Below are 22626 nucleotides of genomic sequence, written 5' to 3' on the forward strand. Positions count from 1 at the left end.
AGTGTTGTGAAAAAAAGAAAAAAAGTACCCGCCGGCGGGGAGATTGGGGCTTAACAGGTTAATTTAACACAATATTGATTCTGTTGACAGCCAGTTTATAAAAGCATTCCATCCCTATACATTTTTATGGTTTACACTCATTACCAAATGCTCATTCTACTCTATATAATAAACCATTTTGCACTGCAGAAAATATTAGACGCGATTGTTTGGTTTTCATAAGCTTTGAAAGAAACGTCTTTTATCTACTAGTACTAGCACAACATCTGCAGAACCCTGTCAGAATGAGTGTCCCTACAAGCGGGACTGCAGTTGTCCTCTAGACAAGTTCACTCCTCCGCCCCCTAAAGACTCAAGCTCTCTAACAGAGTGACAGTTCTGCTCACGTTGTCTGATGGTGAATCCAGAGATAAAGACTAATGTCACAACGGTACAATGCAAAGTATGACATACCTGAAGATGAACGACAGCATACAAGGCACAGCTTGTGTGTGTGTGTGTGTGTGTGTGTGTGTGTGTGTGTGTGTGTGTGTGTGTGTGTGTGTGTGTGTGTGTGTGTGTGTGTGTGTGTGTGTGTGTGTGTGTGATTTTGTTAATCTACAGTAGTGTTGTTTTATAGTTATTTTTTAATGATATTGGAGTTTTCAATAAGCAGGCTGCCAAAAAAAAAAAAAAAAAAAAATGAATATCCGGATAACGAAATTGAAACCCGAATAGTACTCCAACAAACTCGGATATTCGGGTACAGCCCTAGTGTGTGTGTGTGTGTGTGTGTGTGTGTGTGTGTGTGTGTGTGTGTGTGTGTGTGTGTGTGTGTGTGTGTGTGTGTGTGTTTGTGTGTGTGTGTGTGTGTGTGTGTGTGTGTGTGTGTGTGTGTGTGTGTGTGTGAATAATGTATTCACTCAAATAAATACAAAATATAATAAAATAAACATTAAGGTGCAGCATTTCGATGAACTGAAATAATCTGTATTTGAACTTTACTGTACTAGTACCAGTGTGAGAAAAAGTTTTTAGAGAGTAATTGTCCATGGACAAGTGCGTTTGGCAATTTACTTGTCCGAATACATTTTTCACTTGTCCATAGCTATACTTTGTGCTATTGCTGCACCTATTTTAAATATGATTAAATATCAACATAAAGCATACAAGAATCTAGGTTACTGTAGGTAACATTTTATTGTTTATTTGTTCATATTGTTCACAGTGTCTGGTTTCTGAACTTCTACCATCAAGGCACATCAAATGAATGTCAGATATAAAATGATAAGATAAAACAACTAAGTACTAACAATTAGGGCCGGGACTTTAACGCGTTAATTAAGATTAATTAATTACACAAAAATTAACGCGTTAAAAAAATTAACGCATTTTAATCGCACTTATTTTTGTACCGCGGAACGTTTCTCACTGGATGAGTTTCAGGGGTACCGATTATACTGGAGCACCAACTAACGTTCATGACTTCAGACAACAACAAACCACAGTGAACAATAGTCGAACGAAGAAGCTGATGAGACCGCTTTGGTTGGCCCCGTGGATGGGACATTTTTTTTTTTTAAACGGACGGATGGAAGCGTCGATAAGAGCAAGGTTGTTTGCAAATTATGCAAAAAGGAATTTGCATATCACCGCAGCACACCAAGCCTCAAGTATCAACTCAATGCAAAACCTATAGCAGCTAGCGTGGAAGCTAGCGTGGACGTTAGCCCGACTAGGAGTACAAGGACCCACACCCAATTCGCGTTGATCAAACAGTGGCCTATGCAACAGAGAGATTTTATTTTTCATCAGGATATTGGAAGAATAGGAGGGATTGAGGTCAATCACTGGCACTTTTTTATTTTATTTTAAATGGTACAGTACACTTTATGTTGAACTATTTATTATGTTGTTGGTGCAACTGGCACTTTATGTTGAACTGTTTATTGTTTTGGCCAAGGTTATTGAGAGAGTTGGACTGAAATGTATTAGATTTTTTAAATCAACTGTTGGTAAATCAACAAAGTCTGTTATGGCCTCTGAAGCAACAGAGAGATGTTTTCTAATAGTCAGGGTTTCCAATATTCTGAATGTACTTGAAAGTATTGTGTTTTACTTAAAAAACGAAGTGTTTTAGTTTACAGAAGGTCTACCGACCTATAGGCTACCTGAATCTCTGAAATGTACTATATTCCTAAATATGCTATTGCTACACTTTATGGCCAGTGTACCACCTTGAAAAAAATTAAAAATGTTTTGTTGCTTAAGCTTATGTATTCAGTCATTATTCAATGGTATACTAAAATCCATGTGAAAAAAATTGCTTCTCACTGTTCTCAGGTCAAATATTTCTATGTGATTAAAAATGCGATTAATTGCGATTAATTAATTACAAAGCCTGTAATTAATTAGATTAATTTTTTTAATCGAGTCCCGGCCCTACTAACAATATAATGTTTTCTCCTCTGTGGGACTAGTAGACGTGCTAGCAGCAATGTATGGCTTCAGGCTCAGGGTGGTTGTTCACTGCAGCTGTCTCCCGAGCTGTGGGGCAGCACTCCACTGGTTCTCCTCACACCGAGCTGTGGGGCAACAGGTAAGTTGCTGTTCACTGCAGCAGGCTTTGGGGCAGCTTTGACATACCTCTTGGTCTTAGCAGATGTTTTCCATTTCTGGATGGCTGGTTCTGGGTCAAACTCTGCCACTGTGGTGGTGATGTGGCTGACCCTCATGAGTGACCCCAGAGTTTCATTGGTCATCTGGGATTTTCTGGATGTTTTTATGAGGTTCATGAGGGAAAATCCATGCTCCACGGCAGCAGAGGAAGGAGAAAGGCTTACCATGATGTACACCAGAACCAGGACGTCCTTCACATCTGGGTGGTTCTCAGTGAGAAGGTCACTTATGACCTCCTTGGGGGGCTGCCTCTGCCTGTACTTCAGTCTGGCCTTGAGAGCTGGCCACTGTCTAGGGATGTTGGTTACCTCCTCCTCACTGAGAACGAACTCGAAGTGGGTCACCATGTTCATAACCTGAACATCACCATATGTAGCTAGTTGTGCGTCTGATCTTGGGACGTTCCTGGGGTCAAGAACATGGAAATCACTGAAAGGGGTATCCTTCAGGAAGGAAAATCTCTTTTCTAGGAACTTCACAGAATTCTCCAAGAAGGAATTCTTCACCGTTTCTGGAATACCTGTTCCTTTCAGTGAAGTTATGTGTCCATTGTTCTTACTGTCAAACTTGCCATCCTTGCAGGTTGCCATGTAGGCAGTGTAGACATCACCTCTATTATGCTTAATGCCTTCCAATTTGATCCTGGCCTCACACAACTTTACATCAACATCATAAATGAACAGATCATTACTCTGGAATGCCAGACTCACGTTGGCCAACACTTCTAAGACATCTACCATAAAGTGGAGCCCATCAACAAACTTTGCAGACTTCAGTACTTTCAAGTACCCCACACACTTAGCTCCTTCTTCTGTTTTTCTGTTTGAAGCCTCTTCCATGTGTAGGATGACGGAGTTGTAATTTTTTATTACAGCAATGTATGCCCGGAGTCTTGACGCCATCCACCTAGTGCCACAGGGTGCTGAGAAATAGAGAGGATCCTCGTCTATAACGGCTGATATGGCATTCACCTCCCTCCTACGTTTACCAGATCCATAGTAGAATCTGTAGATGGGGTCCACTCCTTTCTCTACGATGTCAATGAAGTCAGTGGCTTTGGTGGCATCTCGGAGCGACATGTGGAGCACACCAAATCGAAATGAGCACATGCCCCAACAATTCCCGCAACTTCACAATAACTCCTCCCTTGGCACCTTGGTTAACGCTGGCACCATCAAATGTGCAGGCTATTATTTTCTTCTTTATGTCTCCATCTGTTAGGTCGACATGATGTAGTGCCTCGAGGAGGGCTGCCAGCACACCATTAGCATCAGCTGACTTTACAGCCATGATGTCAATGAACTCTGTGGTTGGAAGTCCATCTTTGACATACCTGAAGATAGAAAATAAATAAAGTACATCATTAAAGTGCAATAAAAAAATCTAAAATGATTTGGCTTATATAAACCTTCCCACACCAGTGTTGCCTTCACCTTTTTTTAAGACTAAGAACACTAAAAAGCAACTTCGCCTTCATTTGCTTTAAACAATTTATTTATATACTTTACCTGTTACAAACTTTTAAGTTAACTGAAAATTAAAACAAATAAAATGCATCAATAAAATGATTGTGAATTAATGACTAAACAAAAGGCCCTTTTGGAGATAAAATGTAACTTAAATAAGACAATATATGCACTTACAAAATAATAAATAAAAAAAATTACCTAACATATACATTCTCCTGTTCTGTCACAGATATATCCGTGGATCCATCTCCCATCAGAGCGAAGAATCTTGAAGCCTTGAGGTCTTCAGAAACTCCTTCTCGACTTCTGCAATGGCCTGCACAAATGCCTTGCACCCCTTATCGTTCCAGTACTGTGTTGGCATTTTAATTAGGGCCGGGACTCGATTAAAAAAATTAATCTAATTAATTAGAGGCTTTGTAATTAATTAATCGAAATTAATCGCATTTTTAATCACATATAAATATTTTACCTGAGAACAGTGAGAAGCAATTTTTTTCACATGGATTTTAGTATACCATTGAATTATGACTGAATAAATAAGCTTAAGCAACAAAACATTGTTTATTTTTTTCAAGGTGGTACTTAACCAAGACCAACAGAAAAGTGACATTTTTGCCATAAAGTGTATCAATAGCATATTTAGGAATATAGTACATTTCAGAGATTCAGGTAGCCTATAGGTAGGTAGACCTTCTGTAAACTATAACACTTTGTTTTTTAAGTAAAACACAATACTTTCAAGTACATTCAGAACATTGGAAACCCTGACTATTAGAAAACACCTCTCTGTTGCTTCAGAGGCCATAACAGACTTTGTTGATTTACCAACAGTTGATTTAAAAAATCTAATCAATTTCAGTCCAACTCTCTCAATAACCTTGGCCAAAACAATAAACAGTTCAACATAAAGTGCCAGTTGCACCAACAACGTAATAAATAGTTCAACATAAAGTGTACCATTTAAAATAAAATAAAACAGTGCCAGTGATTGACCTAAATCCCTCCTATTCTTCCAATATCCTGATGAAAAATAAAATCTCTCTGTTGCATAGGCCACTGTTTGATCAACGCGAATTGGGTGTGGGTCCTTGTACTCCGAGTCGGGCTAACGTCCACGCTAGCTTCCACGCTAGCTGCTATATGTTTTGCATTGAGGTGATACTTGAGGCTTGATGTGCTGCGGTGATATGCAAACAACCGTGCTCTTATTGACGCTTCCATCCGTTCGTTTTTTAAAACAAAATGTCCCATTCACAGGGCCAACCAAAGCGGTCTCATCAGCTTCTTCGTTCATGTTTGACAATTGTTCACTGTGGTTTGTTGTTGTCTGAAGTCATGAACGTTAGTTGGTGCTCCAGTATAATCGGTACCCCTGAAACTCATCCAGTGAGAAACGTTCCGCGGTGCAAAAATAAGTGCGATTAAAATGCGTTAATTTGTAAACGCGTTAATTTTTGTTTAATTAATTAATCTTAATTAACGCGTTAAAGTCCCGGCCCTAATTTTAATGCCATTCTTCTCTTGAAGTTCGATGAGGCCGTCAAACGAACGGAAAGGCAGCTTTTGTTTGGCGACATAAAACGCTGTGTTGAACATGGGTTTCAGTTGGTCGTCCATATTTTCTGCCTGCTTCTTGAGAGCCACAAACATTGGCCCTGTGCCTTTCTCTGTGACCTCTTTCCTTGGAATGCAGAGAAGGTGATATTTGCTGGACTCGTGTGACTGAAGTGTCTCAATGCGTTTTGACCCTGTGACACCCTCGTACAGTTTACTGTTGTGGTCAGCAATGGATGGATATTCTCTGCAGACCTCACAGAACATGATGTCGTCCACACATCTTACCCACGGAAACTGGGTTTTCCAAGTCTCAATAAATGTTCTTTTCCTCTTGGGTGTCAGGGCGATGTCACTCTTGGCCTTTTTAGATGGACCAGCCATTGATGAGATAACGGAACATGGCCTTTTAGAAGAGGCTTTCTCGTGACTGGGGGGGTCATCGTTCTGCTCACACTCTGGGACTTTCTGAGGACTCGTTTCAGCATGTTCAGGCTGTTGTTCAGACTCCTGTTCTTTCAGACAAATTATAGATTTTTGTCAACATGAATTGTAGGTACTTGTAGACTCCCCACAAACCTTTCTGCAGTTTTGGTTTTTTTTTTCTGAAATAATTTGATATGACCCCTTTCAAGCCCCTTGGTACATAAAGACCCCCTTTCAATCCCCCCCTTTTAATTTATTTTTATTTTACATAGGCCTACCCCTTTTTTATTATTATTTTTTATGAATTTCTTATTTCATAGTTTTTCATGATTTTTATTTGTATCTTCGATTTTATTTTTGATTTGATCAACCTGTGTGAATCTGTGCTGTCCTGTTTTTCACCCTTACCCTGTTGCTGTTTGAACTAGGCCTACTGAATTTCCCCACAGGGATTAATAAAAGTCCCCTTTCAAGCCCTTAATCCACTATTTTCTGACATAATTTATTTCAATTATTTTCCTTGTTAACTTAACACACCATTTTACAACTGTGAAAATTATGTGTACAAACCTTCTTAGAAAAGAAAGAAATCTTTTGTTGCCCTCTTGGGGCCACTAGAACCTTCTTCTTCGCCATCGTATTTTACATTTTCACACAGTTTTACAACACGACGTAAGTGAGTAAAAAGGAAACGTAAAGCGGTTGCAAACACCGACGGCGGTGTTCTTATTATACATAATCGTACATCCATACGGCGGACACAGACAATTTGCGAAGGAGTTATGCCTTTTGTAAGCTGAATTTATCAATAATTTGTCAATAAATAGGGGCGAAAAACGTCACTTGTCCATCGGACAAGTCAATTTAAATATCTACTTGTCCGATGTTGTGAATAACACGTCCGGGACGGTGGGACGTGCACTTTTTCGCACACTGAGTACTCACAAAACATAAACTATTAGTTTTGGGTTTTTAATTATTATTAAACTGTGAATATTCACTCAAATAAATACAAAATATAATAAAATAAACATTAAGGTGCAGCATTTTGATTAACTGAAATAATCTGTATTTGAACTGTGCTGTACTACTACTAAGCAGCCAGATTGGCATTATGACTTGCTTGTCATTGTATTTTTATGTTTTTTTAAAGAAAAATTAACTTGTTCACATTGCTTGCCTAAAGGGCAGATCTGCTGGCACAAACAATGTCTCCTGCGGTGGAGAACACCCTCTCGCTAGGGACAGAGGTAGCAGATACAGCCAGGTAGTGCTTTGCTAACATGGCAACATAAGGATATTTGGCGTTTGTAATGGCTTTGGCTCGGTCTGAACCTTTTGCGAGTGGTGGAGGCTTAAATGCTAGTGGGAGTTGGGTTTGCACTTCAGTAATTTTTCTTTTGGTACCGGTGATATTCACATTCGGGTGATGCCTTTTCAAATGAGTGTGCAAGTTTGATGTATTGCCAGCCGTGTAACCAAAGCATTAGTTGAACAATGCTGACAAACAGCTTTGGTTCAGTCAACCTGCCTTTGTCTGTCCTCCTTGTACGTAACTGCGAAACCAAAATGTTCCCAAACCGGAGACTTCAATGATGCTGGAGGATTTTCGAGCTCAACTTTATCTGCGTTCGCCATTTCGACAGTTCCTCAAATTACTCACTAAATTTGAACGCATCCCTCTGACCAACTCTCATAGTATGCCTCTCGTCCAATGAAATGACTTGGTCGCTCTATGATGCGTTGAACCCAATGTGAGCAAATTACTCTGAATGCTGCGACGCAGCACCTGAGATTACTTCCAAGAAGTTGTTCACATTCCAAAGAAATTACGTTTAACGTTATATTCGTTCGGTACACTTCGGTACACACGTGGACCGAACCGAAGGGCCCGTACCGAATAATTTTAGGATGGGTACGTGTACCGTTACACCCCTACTATCAATGGAATATTAAAAAGGAGATATTATGCTCATGTTAAGGTTCATGGTTAACTGGCCGGCTCTCTTGTGATTGGTCAGCCACTTAGAGATGTCCCGCACCTTAGCCTATCACGTATAATGTGTTGGAGTGCTAGGCAATAAAATCGCAAGTGTTACATAGTGATGTCATTATATTACAGAAGAAAAAAAGGGAGGGGGGGGAGAAACTCCCTCTGGACGGAACACAGAGATTGTAGCCTTTGCAGACCATTTACATGCACAGAAAACTATACAACACAGTACAGGAGAGGGAACACCATAAAACCATAATAGGCCCTTCTTAACAATAACATGTGTAATTTATTTATGTTACTTTTACAAAAGGCAGCAGTGTAACAGTGGATTGCATTTATGCAAAGAAACTGTTTATCATATCAGAATAACTTATATCATTCAAATTGTGCATAGTATATTATCAGTGTGTCATTTTGCCAGGGAAGACTGAGAAATGTTGAACAGCCTGCAGCTAAATGTCCTCTATTTGCCAGATCTGGCTGTTACACATTTTATATGGAACATGTGGGCTTGAATAAAATGTGCTGGGCAGTCAGCCCGACATGAAACTCCAGCTACATCCACTAAGTGGTCAAGAAACTCTCTGCTGCTTCTGAGAAACTCTTGCGAGAGCAAAGTGTAGATACTCTATAAATCAAATCAGCTCTCATGTCAGAGTGCAAACTGTAGTAATGCTGTTCTGCACACTTTCCAGCAAAAATGTGTGAGGTCTGCACAGCGGCAGAGAGCAGAAAGTGCAGAGCAGCAGACAGCAGACTGATGCCTGCTCTGCAGCACAGAGGTATGCTATAAAACACAGAAGCAGCTCCTCTGCTCCAACGCTTCACACACATTCCGCTCCTGTCTGAGCCCCCGGATAACAAATGCTGTTAGCCAGCAGAACGTGGACTGGAGGATGGATTAAAGCATTTCTGCAGCTCCACAAATACAGCGGCATGATACTATTCATAGGCATTAGCTGGGGAGGGAAGTATATCATAACCATGGAGACAGCTGTGGGAGGATGTGAGGTGTTCTGAAATCCCTCCTTTCTGAGCTGCAGAAGTTTGATTTCATCTCTGAAGCATAAATCCATTTAGTTATGGAAGTTATAGCAGTACTGTGAGAAACTCTAAATAGAAAAAGAATGCTCTCTAACATACTTTCTGTTTATTATTATTATTATTATTATCAGTATGACTATTATTATGTTTAGCGACATCCTGCGTTTCTCTGCTGTTAATAAACAACTCACAGATGTCTTGAAATTTGACAAGGACTTGGCACAAAAGACTTCAAAACAAAACCTCTGGAAGATACAACTTCTAAATGTGACAACTGTAAAATGTTGTCATTTGACAGACAAACAGTTCTCCCGTGCTTGTGTTATAATCTGTCCTTGTCGTAGGAGTTTCTCCCTGACTTTTCTTTGACCCATATTGACCATTTCCTGATCTGATTCCACTCTCAGTGGGACCACATATTTATCAGTGCTTTTCAAAACCATAGATTGGTTAAGATTGTATGCAAATATCCCCTCTGTGGAACGAATAAAGGTATTCTGATTCTGAAGATTTGGCTCCAAAACTATTTTCCTCTCCTGACAGACAATAGCCTAAACTCACATGCCCACTGTAGTTTGTTATCAATTGAATAAAGCCTACACATCTTCCGGCGCAGACTGAAAACTCATCTCTTTCGACTCCACTTCGTGCGATACAATGACTAACAAAGCACTTATGTATATACTAATAAAGGACTGGTTTATCTAAAGCCAGTTGAGTAGCACTTGAAATGTTTTGGCTCTATGAAACCTGATGTACTTATTAGGGCTGTCAGTCGATTAAAATATTTAATCACATGATTGTCCATAGTTAATCGCGATTAATCCCAAATTAATCGCACATTTTTTATCTGTTCTAAATGTACCTTAGAGGAATATTTTTCAAGTTTTTAATACTCTTATCAACATATGAGTGGACACATATGCTTTATGCTAATGTTTATTATAATTTGAACAATGACAAATATTCTCATGAATATTAAACACAACAACCTCTGAACATTACAAATATTCGCCTCAATTCAACCTGGAACCTCTCATAAAATAATACAATACAAATGGTGTGTGTGTGTGTGTGTGTGTGTGTGTGTGTGTGTGTGTGTGTGTGTGTGTGTGTGTGTGTGTGTGTGTGTGTGTGTGTGTGTGTGTGTGTGTGTGTGTGTGTGTGTGTGTGTGTGTGTGTGTGTGTGTGTGTGTGTGTGTGTGTGTGTGAGTGTGTGTGTGATGGATCATTGGAGCTATGTGCAACTCAAGGCATATGCTCGAACGGGAGCTGCCTGGACGCTACAATCATGTTGCGCGCACTATCCGTGCTGAGTGTGCTGACTTTTCCCACAATGTTCCCCACTGTCTGGCTACCTGCATAAAGTGAAGTGCTCGGCGCAGTTGTGGCGAAATGTCGCTACTCTGTTTTCATTTAAATAGCTCCTTATATCCGTTAGCGCAGCTAGCTAGCACCAGATGCTAACAACAACAACAACAACAATACACGTAAGGTCTCTCTCTCGCGCCACACATACACACACCCTCCCGGTCCTCCCGATGGCCAGTCGGTGCCTGCCGGTGAGCGTGGAAGTGTGGTCTGCCCATAGAGGGTCTGCCACAAGCGGGCGGCAGGAGCGGGTCTGTCAGCATCAGCGGGTCTGTCAGCATCAGCTTGTAGATGGTATTTTAAACTCGATGCGCTCTGAAACTACGTGCCGGCCGAGGAAAAAAAATACACATTCGTTAAACGCTTAAAATAATTAGTGGCGTTAAAAAAAAATGCACATATTGTAAGTCGCTTTGGATAAAAGCGTCAGCTAAATGCAATGTAATGTAATGTAATGTAAACATAAGCCATTCATCCATTTAAAAAGTGACTGATGCCATTTTTCTTTGGAGGATCCATTCCTTGTTGGGTTGGGCCATTTGCTGATGTATACTGTCCTTGTCCGTCAAAGATGTTTTTACTTTAGGATGTGATTACTTCCCTCCTCCCATCCTTCACACCTGAAAACACCTGCATTAGATAGCTTTTTGTTGATTTCAGAAAAGCATTCAACACAATCTCCCCAATAAAACTGAAATATGGAGCAGACTCTGGATTATTGATTTCCTCCGTTCAGACTGATGGTCAGATCTCTGAACACCGGCATCTATCAGCGCAGAGTGCTCGGCTCCCGCCTGCTCTGCGAATGCTGTGCCACAGCATTCCACAATAGTTCTTTGAATCTTTATTCTTATTTCAGCCAATAATTTGGCTCTCCATAACTTCAGCTTATTTTCAGCTACAGAAACCATTCAAATATTAAATTATTCAGCCTTTTCAGGAAACGATGGGAAACCTTCAACTTTTTAAAGATATGTTATACTTTTTGAAATATTCAGTTTTTTAACATGGAGGTCAATGGGAGGAGCCTTCAAATCCTCTTTTCCTACACTTTACATTGCATTTAGCTGACGCTTTTATCCAAAGCGACTTACAATAAGTGCGTTCGACCAACAAGATACAAACTTGAAGAAAACAGAATCATATAAGTACATCAGGTTTCATAGAGCCAAAACATTTCAAGTGCTACTCAACTGGCTTTAGATAAGCCAGTCCTTTATTAGTATATAAGTGCTTTGTTAGTAATTATATCGCTCGAAGTGGAGTCGAAAGAGATGAGTTTTCAGTCTCCCCCAGAAGATGTGTAAGCTTTCTGCTGTCCTGATTTCAATGGGGAGCTCATTCCACCATTTTGGAGCCAGGATAGCAAACCCACATGTTTTTGCTGATGGGAACTTGGGTTCCCCTCGCAGTGCGGGTGCAGCGAGTTGTTTGGCTGATGCAGAGCGGAGTGCACGTGCTGGGGTGTACAGTTTAACCATGTCCTGGATGTAGGAAGGGCCAGATCCATTTGCAGCATGGTACGCTAGTACCAGTGTCTTGAAGTGGATTCTAGCAGCTACCGGAAATCAGTGAAGGGAGCGGAGGAACGGCGTGGTGTGGGAAAATGTAGGAAGGTTGAAGACCAGACGAACCGCTGCATTCTGGATGAGCTGCAGAGGTCGGATGGCACATGCAGGTAGACCAGCCAGGAGGGAGTTGCAGTAGTCTAGGAGTGAGATGACGAGAGCCCGGGCCAGAACCTGCGTCGCTTTCTGGGTCAGGAGGGGACGTATCCTCCTGATGTTGTAAAGCGTGTATCTGCAGCAGCGGGTTGTAGCATCGACGTTTGCAGTGAAGGACAGTTTATTATCTAGGGTCACACCTAGATTCCTTGCAGTCTGAGTCGGGGAAACAACAGAGGTGCCGATGTTGATTATTAGGTCAAGAGTGGGACAATCTTTTCCCGGAAGGAAAAGCAGTTCAGTCTTGTTAAGGTTGAGCTTGAGGAGGTGAGCAGAAATCCACCGAGAGATGTCTGCTAGACAAGCAGGGATGCGTGCGACGACCTGGGTCTCTGAGCGGGGAAAGGACAGAATTAATTTGGTGTCGTCAGTGGTATGAAAAACCATGCGGGCTAATGACAGATCCGAGTGAATTTGTGTACAAGGAGAAGAGGAGGGGACCAAGAACAGAGCCCTGAGGGACCCCTGTAGTTAATTGACAAGGGTCGGACTCTGACCCTCTCCAAGTTACCCTGTAGGTACGGTCTTTGAGGTATGAGGTGAGGAGGGAAAGTGCAGAGCGTGAAACTCCAAGTTCTTGGAGAGTGCGAAGGAGGATCTGATGATTCACCGTGTCGAATGCAGCAGACAGGTCCAGAAGGATGATGACAGAGGAGAGGGAGGCTGCTTTAGATGTGCGAAGTTCCTCAGTGACAGCAAGGAGGGCAGTTTCTGTTGAGTGACCTGCCTTGAAACCAGACTGGTGCGGATCCAGAAGGTTGTTCTGATGGAGATAACAGGAGAGTTGTTTAAAGAAAGCGCGTTCAAGTGTTTTAGACAGGAACGGGAGAAGAGAGACAGGCCCTCTAGTTTCTAACATTGGACGGGTTGAGAGTGGGTGTCTTTAGGAGAGGGTTTACTCTTGCCTCCTTAAGACTGTTTGGAAAGTGACCAGAAGTTAGAGAAGTGTTGATGAAATGGGTGAGAAATGGTAGAATATCAGGAGCGATAGTCTGAAGGAGGTTTGGGGGATAGGGTTCAGAGGACAGGTGGTGGGGCGGGCAGAGGTAATGAGGTTAAGAACCTCGCGCCTTGCGCCAATTGCTATTCCTTTCACAAGACAGGAGCTGGTTGGTAGTCCTGCTGTACATTCACAGAGGACCCGCTATAGTAAAACAACGAGAGAGTAATGTGAAATGACAGTACAATTGACCAATCATATCTTCCCTCTAAATGGGTGGGCTTATTATCGCAGACTTCATGACAAGTTCCGCCCGCTGCACTGCCAAGTTTATGCATGTGTTATAACAACAGGTCAAGCTAGGCGGAAGTAGCTAATTAGCATACGTTCATTCACGATTGCTCATGTCAGTGATAGTGATGACATCGTTGCGAAACTACTAACCGAGTCATTTTCAAGAATGAGTTACACTGATAAATTGGGGTTAATTACCAAAGGGCGAGCAAAACCACAGCTTAATTTAGTTTTTTTTTTTAAATGGTTCGAGAGGCATTTTGATATCAGCAATTACGCCAGATACAACTGGATGACCGGATCAATCAGGGAACAAAAGCTGTACTGCTGGGATTGCTTGCTTTTTGGCGCAGACATCCAGAGATGGATATTCTGACTTAGGAAGTTTATCCAAATCAGCACATCGCCATCAGAATGCTTCCGGTCACCTCAGAGCTACTATTCACCTTAAAACATTTGGGGACACCAGGATAGAGCTCCAGCTGGATGAGCAACAACGCCGGGGTGTCATCGCTCATAATGAAAATGTGAAGAGGAAGTGAGGAATTTTGAAACGCCTCATAAATTGTGTGGTGTACTTGGGCAAGCAGGAGTTGCTGTTCCGAGGTCACAATGAGAGTGTAACTTCATCAAACAAGGGGAATTATATGACAGCGACCTGCTGACACACCTCGCCACATCAACAGTCTTTACCGGCACGTCTTCAAGGATTCAGAATGACCTGATCAGCGCTGTCGCTAGTGCAATGAAGGATAGCAAGTAACATGTAATGTAATGTAATAGCATGAAAGAGGAGCTGAGGAAGGCACCTTTTGTGGCGATCATGTTGGATGAAACAACAAACATTAGCAACGTGGCGCAATGTGCTTCGATATGTCACTGAAGATGGGATAAAAGAGCGGTTTTTCAAGTACGAAGATGTGACAGAGGACAAACGAGCAGAGGTGATAGCTACACGGCTGCTGGAGTTCCTGAGGGAGAGTGGCTGTATTGACAAAGTGGTCGTACAGTGCCACGATGGAGCAGTTGTTATGGCCTCTGGATTGAATGGGGTGCAAGCGAAAGTTAACACTAGAACCGCCAACGGGTACATTTTACCCGCAGCTGTTTTTTGATTGTATGTAACTTTTTTTCCATAACATATTAAAGTCTCCCAGTCCGTGACTTTTCCTGAAAGTGTGTTATGTAGCACCCTCTGTTGTTAACAATTGTCAATATGCAGTCAGATTGAAAAAATCGCCAAAAACAATGCCATTCATACCTATATCCGCCAGCGGGTAATATTTACCTCATAGAAAATGCAGCGTAAACATGACGTGTTGCTATAGCAACGCCTTTTTTCTACTGCGGTTCCTTATAGATAGGGAGATAGATTGAGAGAGAGAGAGAGATAGATAGATAGATAGATTGATAGATGGATAGAGAGAGAGAGAGAGACAAATAGATAGTTATAGATAGTGTAACATCTTGGAGAATACAAGATCTTGGATGACTGAGCTCACGTTGAGGACGTATTTCATGTGTGCAGGTTACGTGCCAGTTGAATAAAGATGGACACTCGGAATGAGAGAAGTAGTCCGCGTCGTCTATTTATGTAGACAATTATATGTTCATAGAACAGAGCATTACAGATATATCAATAGAGAGATTTGTACCTAAACAAAACACAAGCCTAACACCAAGCGTTTAAATCAGCACTCTTAGCGATATTTTAAAATTCATGCTATCTGTACAACCTATATCATATGAAAAGCTGAGAGTCCACAGATTATATTGGTATAAGTTTCATCCTTGTGCGATCAAAACTCACTGTTCTGTATGATAAATAAAATAACATTGTACCTTGAAAATCTATAGCGGGTACATTTTACCCGTTGGCGGTTTTAGGTATACAGCGACCTCTGGCGGTTCTAGTGTTAAGGAAACAATTCCACAGACCCTTTTCATTCACTGCTATGCTCACATCTTACATCTCGTCTTGGCAAAGGGAGCTTCCAAGATAAAGGCCCTGACACACCAGGCCGAAATCGTCAGTTTTTGTTAGTCGGACGACGAAGCGTGCCCTGTCGCCCAAACTCAATTTGGTGTGTCCCGCACCGTCGGCCGGGACACGCCTTATTTGACCTTTCATGGCCGACGCACAGCCGATTCAACATGTTGAATCGGCCACAGGCAGTCGGACAAAGAAATCACTCTGATTGGCTGTTCAGCTAGCGAATCAGTGCATGAGAAGCAAAACGGTTGCTTGAGAATGTCATCCACAAGCAACACTCCAATGGATGATAGCTCCAATACCGCACGAAATATGTTTTCGATAGTTGAGAGTGAAAATGGAACGCACACGCTATTTGTTGTTTGTTTAGATCACGCAGTCTGTTATTTTTCCCTGTCTTCCCGTTGTTGCCTCTTTTGAATGAAGAATACACACTACCACCGCCTGCTGGTAAGGAGAGTTATTGCCACTCACGCATGCGCAGTTCGTACGTGCTCGGCTGAAGTTTTTGCGGTGTGTTCCAGTGCGACACATGGCCAAGACGCAGGAGAACACGCCGACGCAACAGTCGGCGTCAGCCTCAGCAAGTTCTCTGGTGACTACCTGGTGTGTCAGGGCCTTAAGAGAGTGTAAGGTCTTCTTCTCCCACCTCTCTGGCTTGGTCACCTTTTTCACCGCTCAGCAAAGCGCACCAAGCTACTGGATGACATTTGCCAGCATAGGCTTCCACATGCAGCTCCTACTCCCTGGTGCTTTCATTCTCACTTGGTGTGCACAGTGGCAGAGAAGACCAGGGAATTGAGAGAGGTAAGATAATAATAATGACCGTAATGAAAATATTAACAATAATAAAGAAATTATATAGTGTTGGAAACTACCCACTCATAAAAACATGAGGGTAAAGAACTACGCTACTATTACATTAAATGAAAATCTAAGTGTTTACTGGAGGTCTATAAGTTGTTTTTTCTAAGCTAAGCATTACTCTCGTAGGTGTTCGAGCGCATCGTAGACCATAGGGTAGGGGTAGTAGGGGGGGGGGGGGTTCAGAGGGCCTAGGTAGAAAAGTCACGGCTCGCCACTGTCATTAACAAATGAAAATGTAATGAAAATAATCTTTAGTTGAGGCGTAATAGAGAACCGCAGTGACGCGTCGAAAAACCCGGAAGTAAACTTCTTCCGGTTCCTTCATGAAAAACCAATGCAAATTCTCCATAGGATTTTGTAAAATAGCTCGAAATAAGGTCTGTGGTTGACACACATTTAAGAGAAGGATCACGTTTTGTTCAGCCGGATAATCTCCACATGTCAACCCTAGTTTTATCATTTTTGAATCATAAATCTAGTCGCCAAAAGCGAAATGCTAACGTTATGCTATAAACGAACTACAAGCCAGTGCAGCAGCAGGGTCGCACGACTTCAACGTCACGCCAATTTAAGATCGTTTCAACTGACTTGCACTGAAACTGCACTTTGAACACTTTAAATATATTAACATGTTAAACTGTATACCCCGGTTATCTAGGCCCTTTTTGTTTTGTTTCATGTATACCACGTTTCTCTAGGCCTTTTTTGTTTTGTTTTATGTATACATGTCACACTGTGGGAAATGATATTTCTGGATGTATAACACATGTAGAATTTTTGACAATAAAGCTGAATTTGACTTTCGCGTGCTTGCATAATTTAATAAAGCTTTTCTTTTTAGCCACACTGAATTTAACTAGAAGTCATGGCTGTGTCAATTACCCGTCTGATATCGTTTTACAAAGATGACAAGAAGAGTGTAGATAGAGGAGAGAACCACTACAAGTCAGGACACGTAACAGTGCAGCCTAGATGAAGGTGTGCTTACCGGTGTTGTCAGGGCTAGCATGAGGGACAAGGTTTATAGTGTCGGTGAGGAGTGATAGCAAGAGTACCGTTAACCTAGAGTTAATTTATTCACATTAATTCCCATCAACAAATCAATTGTATGTGTCACATGAAATCTTTATTAGGCAAGGCAAGGCAAGTTTATTTATATAGCACTTTTCAACACAAGGCAATTCAAAGTGCTTTACAAAAAATGAAAGACATTAAAAAAGGCATTTAAAATCAGTCATTAAAAAGAAAAGCTAATAAAAGAAACATTAAAAGAAAAAATACATGGATAAAAGTTACAGTGCAGTCTAAGATATGAATAGTTCAATTAAAAGCAGCGACAAAAAGAAAAGTCTTCAGCCTGGATTTAAAAGTAGTAAGAGTTGCAGCGGACCGGCAGGTTTCTGGGAGTTTGTTCCAGATATTTGGAGCATAATAACTGAACGCTGCTTGACCATGTTTAGTTCTGACTCTGGGGACAGAAAGCTGACCAGTCCCTGAAGACCTGAGAGATCTGGATGGTTAATCATTTAGCAGGAGGTCAGAAATGCATTTTGCTATAAATGCTTTATAAACAGCAGCAGTATTTTGAAATCTATTCTTTGACACACAGGAAGCCAGTGTAAAGACTTCAGAACAGGAGTGATGTGATCCACTTTATTAGTGTTAGTGAGGAACCAGTGTAAAGACTTCAGAACTGGAGTGATGTGATCCACTTTCTTAGTGTTAGTGAGGACTCGAGCAGCGGTGTTCTGAATCAGCTGCAGCTTTCTAATAGATTTTTAAGTGAGACCTGTGAAGACACCGTTGCAGTAGTCCAGTCTACTGAAGATAAAAGCATGGACACGTTTTTCCAAATCCTGCTGTGACATTAGTCTTTTAATCCTAGATATGTTCTTTAGGTGATAGTAAGCTGATTTAGTAACTGTTTTAATGTGACTGTTGAAACCAATAACTAATTTAACCCGCTGACAAGAGAGCCCACCTCCGAAGATCGTGAATGGCTGAGGGACAGACTCGGGGGCAGGTTTTCAGGAATTTCTTGGCTTCTCTCCACCGAGCCAGAAGAGGAACACTACAGCTTGGAAACAGTTACTGTTCCTGAAATTATCAAATCTGTTGGGCATCAGGGACCTGAGGCAATTGTGGCAAGCATGGCATTGTCTGAAGAGCAACAGAGGGCAATTCAGGTGGCTACCACTGGTCAGCGAACCAACCCACACTGGCATTTGTTCAGGAAAGGAAGGTTGACTGCCAGCAACTTTGGAGCTGTCCTGAGGTCAAAGCGTGTGACTGCTTCCTTTATTGCCAGGCCCTTGATGGTGTTTTGTCTGTACATTGGGGGACTATGAATGAATATGAGGGCTTGAGGGCATTCACCACTGCAACCCAGATGCAGGTCCATGAGTCAGATTTGTGGCTCTCCCTATCAGGATTGTTGGAGGCATCTCCAAATGGTCTGGTAGGGTCTTCCGCTGTGCTGGAGGTAAAGTGTCCCTACGGAGCCAGGGAAATGACAATTAGTGAAGCATTGCAAATCAAGGGCTTCTGTGTCAGTAAGGAAGGAGAAACATTCAGCCTGCGTGAGGAACATCCTTACTGGCACCAAGTGCAAGGTCAGCTTCACCTCACTGCAAGGAAGAAGAAATAAAAAAATTGTGAATTGTTTTTAATTTACATTTACTCGCCTTTGCAATGTTGTGGTTGTTAGAGTGTTAGGTTTCCTGTCAGCTCGTCTATTGGGAAGATATAAAATGTTAGTTTCATGGAAGTCACACCGTCACATATACTGTAAGAGCATTAAGACGTACAGTACATAGGATAAAACAAAACATCTAACAGGCCTCAACATTAAGGGCTGCCCGATGGCCCGGGGCCATCTAGTATTTAGCTCGGGCAATGAAGCCTCACCTGCTGGTTGCCCGATCGGGCAATCTATTATGCCAGTATCATGCAGCTCGCGGATCCAGTAATGAGTGACCCGACAGTAAAACTAAACATATCTATAACTAGTTACGGTAGTTTGAGAGGTAATTAAAATAGCTACGTGTGATATTCTAACCTGAGGTGTGTGTTTTGTCCACTCACCGCTGCATGTGATCATGCAGAACTGCGTGTCGACTCATCAGCAGCAGCTGATCTCTCTCTCTCCCGTCAGATTAGACTCCACTCGCGTTTATGTCCATATTGATCAGATCTAGCTAGTTCTAGCTAATGATATGACTACCTGCTTATTAAAAGACACCTAAACAATAAGTGTCGCTATGCAACTGGGTGAGGCCACAAAGTATAGCGCAGCATTATGCATTTTTTTACATGCCCACCGGAACCCCGAGGCATTACCAACAGATCAACACACAATCAACCCATACAGGACACCTCTTTCTCCAAATTAAGTGTTAGACATTAGAATTGACTATTCTTGTCTGTCACATACTCTTCTTGTCTGTCACATAAGTGGCGCAACTGAAGCGGTATTGTGCTAAAGGGAAATCATTGTGACCGAAGAGATTTAGATTTTGTCGGCCAATGGGAACTCGGTTATGGCTAGAAAGGATCCGTCTTGTGTAAAACTCTCGCGAGAGTTTGGCTGAATGTCACGTGGCTGAATGTTTACGTTTGGCAGGCAGCCTTTCAGTTACGATCGTTAACATCAGTTGGCCACAGCAAATGATGGTGAGAAGCTAAACTATCTATTAATTATGTCAATGACAGGGAGTGTGATTATTGAAATAGGGTGTTAGCAGTCTTGTTGGTGTTCAAAGAAGAATGACAACACTGTAGATCACTAACACTCTGGTTTATTTTTTATTCACAGGCAAGTCAACGTTTTTTACATCTGATGAAGGCATTTGCCTTCATCAGATGGAAAGTGTCTTGACCAACAACTTAAGTATTTCTTATAGCTATGCAGGGCATGCAAGCGAGCAAACACAAACAAGAACAAACAAACAAGTGAAATTAAGAATAAAATTGAAATTGTACAATATAATATTGTGCTGGTTCATCTTATAATTCAGTCTAGAGAATGCACCAGACAGCATAGATCTAAGACCTGCAAAAATCGAAATGCTCTAGGGGGAGGCCCCCTGAACCCTTCGTGGCATTTCGTTCGCACGCATTTTTCAGGGCAATCTCTATTGGGATCAGGGCCATCTGTAAATTAGCTTAGATGGCCCACAGGGCCATCTCCCAAAATCCTTAATGTCATGCACTGTCTAAAGATATAACCTTGCACTTTGATAAGTCTCGTGAACATTTTCACTATTTTGACATTTTTATAGATCAAAATTTAACTAAAGAAATAAATGGTAGATTAATCCATATTGAAAATAGGTGTCAGCTGCTACACTAATTATAATAGTTATATTTCTTAATTAATTAAGATAAGATATTACTGTATTGATCCCAATTTGGGAAATGTATGTGTGGCAGCAGCATAACAAGAAAAACAAAATATAAGTTATTATATACAAAAGTATGTGAGGGATGGAATATTAAATAGAATATAAATGTAAAATGTACATGTGATTTCACGTCCAAGAGAAGCTATGGAGCAGAGAGTTCTCTGCCAGCCAGAGGTGATTTGTTATTAGTTCAATATGTCAAACTGATTTCCCTGAGTACAATCTTTAGTTACATGGTCAAACGTTATGCTGCTTGTACTAATTAGACTTATCATATAAGCCACACAGGTTTAATAGGATGCATTCATTATCTTTACTTATGTTGCGGTCTTTTCAGCAGCGCCATCTCTAAAACGGCGATACAGTCACGACCCATCATTTACATTTCACCGTGACATGGACAAAAATGTAACGTCAGCTTACCTCATGGCACGAATCCAGACTCTCCTTTGGAAAACATTGGCCGGGAAACGATAGAACAAGCACGTTTCATGCGAAGACCTGTGGCTGCAACCCGGAGCAAAGCAACAAACCATTGCGTAGCTAACTAGTAGCACTAGCTTTAGCTAACGTTAGCTAACGAAACAAACTGCCGAGTAAAATTGGAAAACACTGGTAATTAATTATTCTATAATTTTTAAAACTACGGTGTTAAAAACGACAATTTCAAAAATGCAGATTCTAATAGTCAGATATAGATATACAGATACTAAAGATAGGCAGGTACTTGCTTTCAAGCAGAACACAGGGGAAAACAAACTTAGCGGGAGTGTTTACGTGTTCTGCGTAATGACGTAGACGGCCTCGACAATTTCTGTAGTCCTATTCAGCCAGTCGGTAACAACCATCGTTTTTCAGACACGTAAACTCTTCAAAAATCCCCAGTGGGGTCACTGCTGATGTATTTAATGTCGTAGAACAAAACGTGACTTATCTCTTAAATTTGTGTCAACCACAGACCTTATTTCGAGCTATTTTCCAAAACCCTATGGAAAAAATGCATTGCTTTTTGAGGAAGGAACCGGAAGTGCTAAAAATGCTAACTTACTTCCGGGTTTTACGACGCGTCACTGCGGTTCTCTATTGCAAAATAGTTTCTAAGTTATTTCAAACATATCTTCGGTATTACTTTACCAACATACTGTAATTAATTCCTAGACTGCTAGGCTACATTAAGGAGTATCAGACCCTCCGCTGCACTCACAGCTGCTGGAGGCACTAACACATTCCAATTTGTCCACTGCCATTCAACCCCTGCACAGTTACAAATATGAGAATACTCGTCAACACACACAGGAACCTGAGCCCCATCTGGGTCAAGCTGCGGATTTAACTGACACTGCGACCATGACGTATTAACTGTGTGTGTGTGTGTGTGTGTGTGTGTGTGTGTGTGTGTGTGTGTGTGTGTGTGTGTGTGTGTGTGTGTGTGTGTGTGTGTGTGTGTGTGTGTGTGTGTGTGTGTGTGTGTGTGTGTGTGGTAGAGTCTGGGCAAATACTGACAGCCTGATCACACTCAGACTCAGACTTAACATCAAACACTGTCTGTGTGTGGGGAGCTACCAGTTTTACATTAAAATCATAATGCAGGGTTTTCCACACATAGACTTTACTTGGGCGGGCTGCCCAGGTATATTAACGGCCGCCCACAATATTTCGCAATCCATTTAGTTTTTGTTTCTTTTTAAAGTTTTATTTTTTTGTTATGTATTGTGAACGCAACGCTGCACAAATGTCTGCCTCACACAGGGTGACTGGCTGTCTACATGATGTGGCCTGCGGACATGGCCACTGTCATACAGATCATAAATCAAAGCCCTTGATTGGTCTCTGTGTGTCATTCAAGCTCGGGATAACCTCAGCTCAGGTGAGGTAAAGGTCTCT

The 22626-nt window shown here is 41.5% G+C and overlaps 1 protein-coding gene and 1 long non-coding RNA gene across 2 annotated transcripts in view; both read right to left on the reverse strand.

Annotated features, from left to right (window-relative positions):
• adamts17 (ADAM metallopeptidase with thrombospondin type 1 motif, 17) overlaps positions 1 to 22626 on the reverse strand; it is a 308092-nt gene that overhangs the window by 278991 nt on the left and 6475 nt on the right. The gene's annotated exons all lie outside the window — the stretch shown is intronic.
• On the reverse strand, positions 16814 to 22219 carry LOC307029400. The gene is made up of 2 exons (XR_013805315.1): positions 19024 to 22219; positions 16814 to 18832 (listed from the first exon to the last, which is right to left on the reverse strand). It is a non-coding gene; the product is annotated as an uncharacterized lncRNA (long non-coding RNA).

This window comes from Notothenia rossii, assembly GCF_949606895.1.
Source record: "Notothenia rossii genome assembly, chromosome: 2".
In the NCBI taxonomy this organism is placed as follows: domain Eukaryota; kingdom Metazoa; phylum Chordata; class Actinopteri; order Perciformes; family Nototheniidae; genus Notothenia; species Notothenia rossii.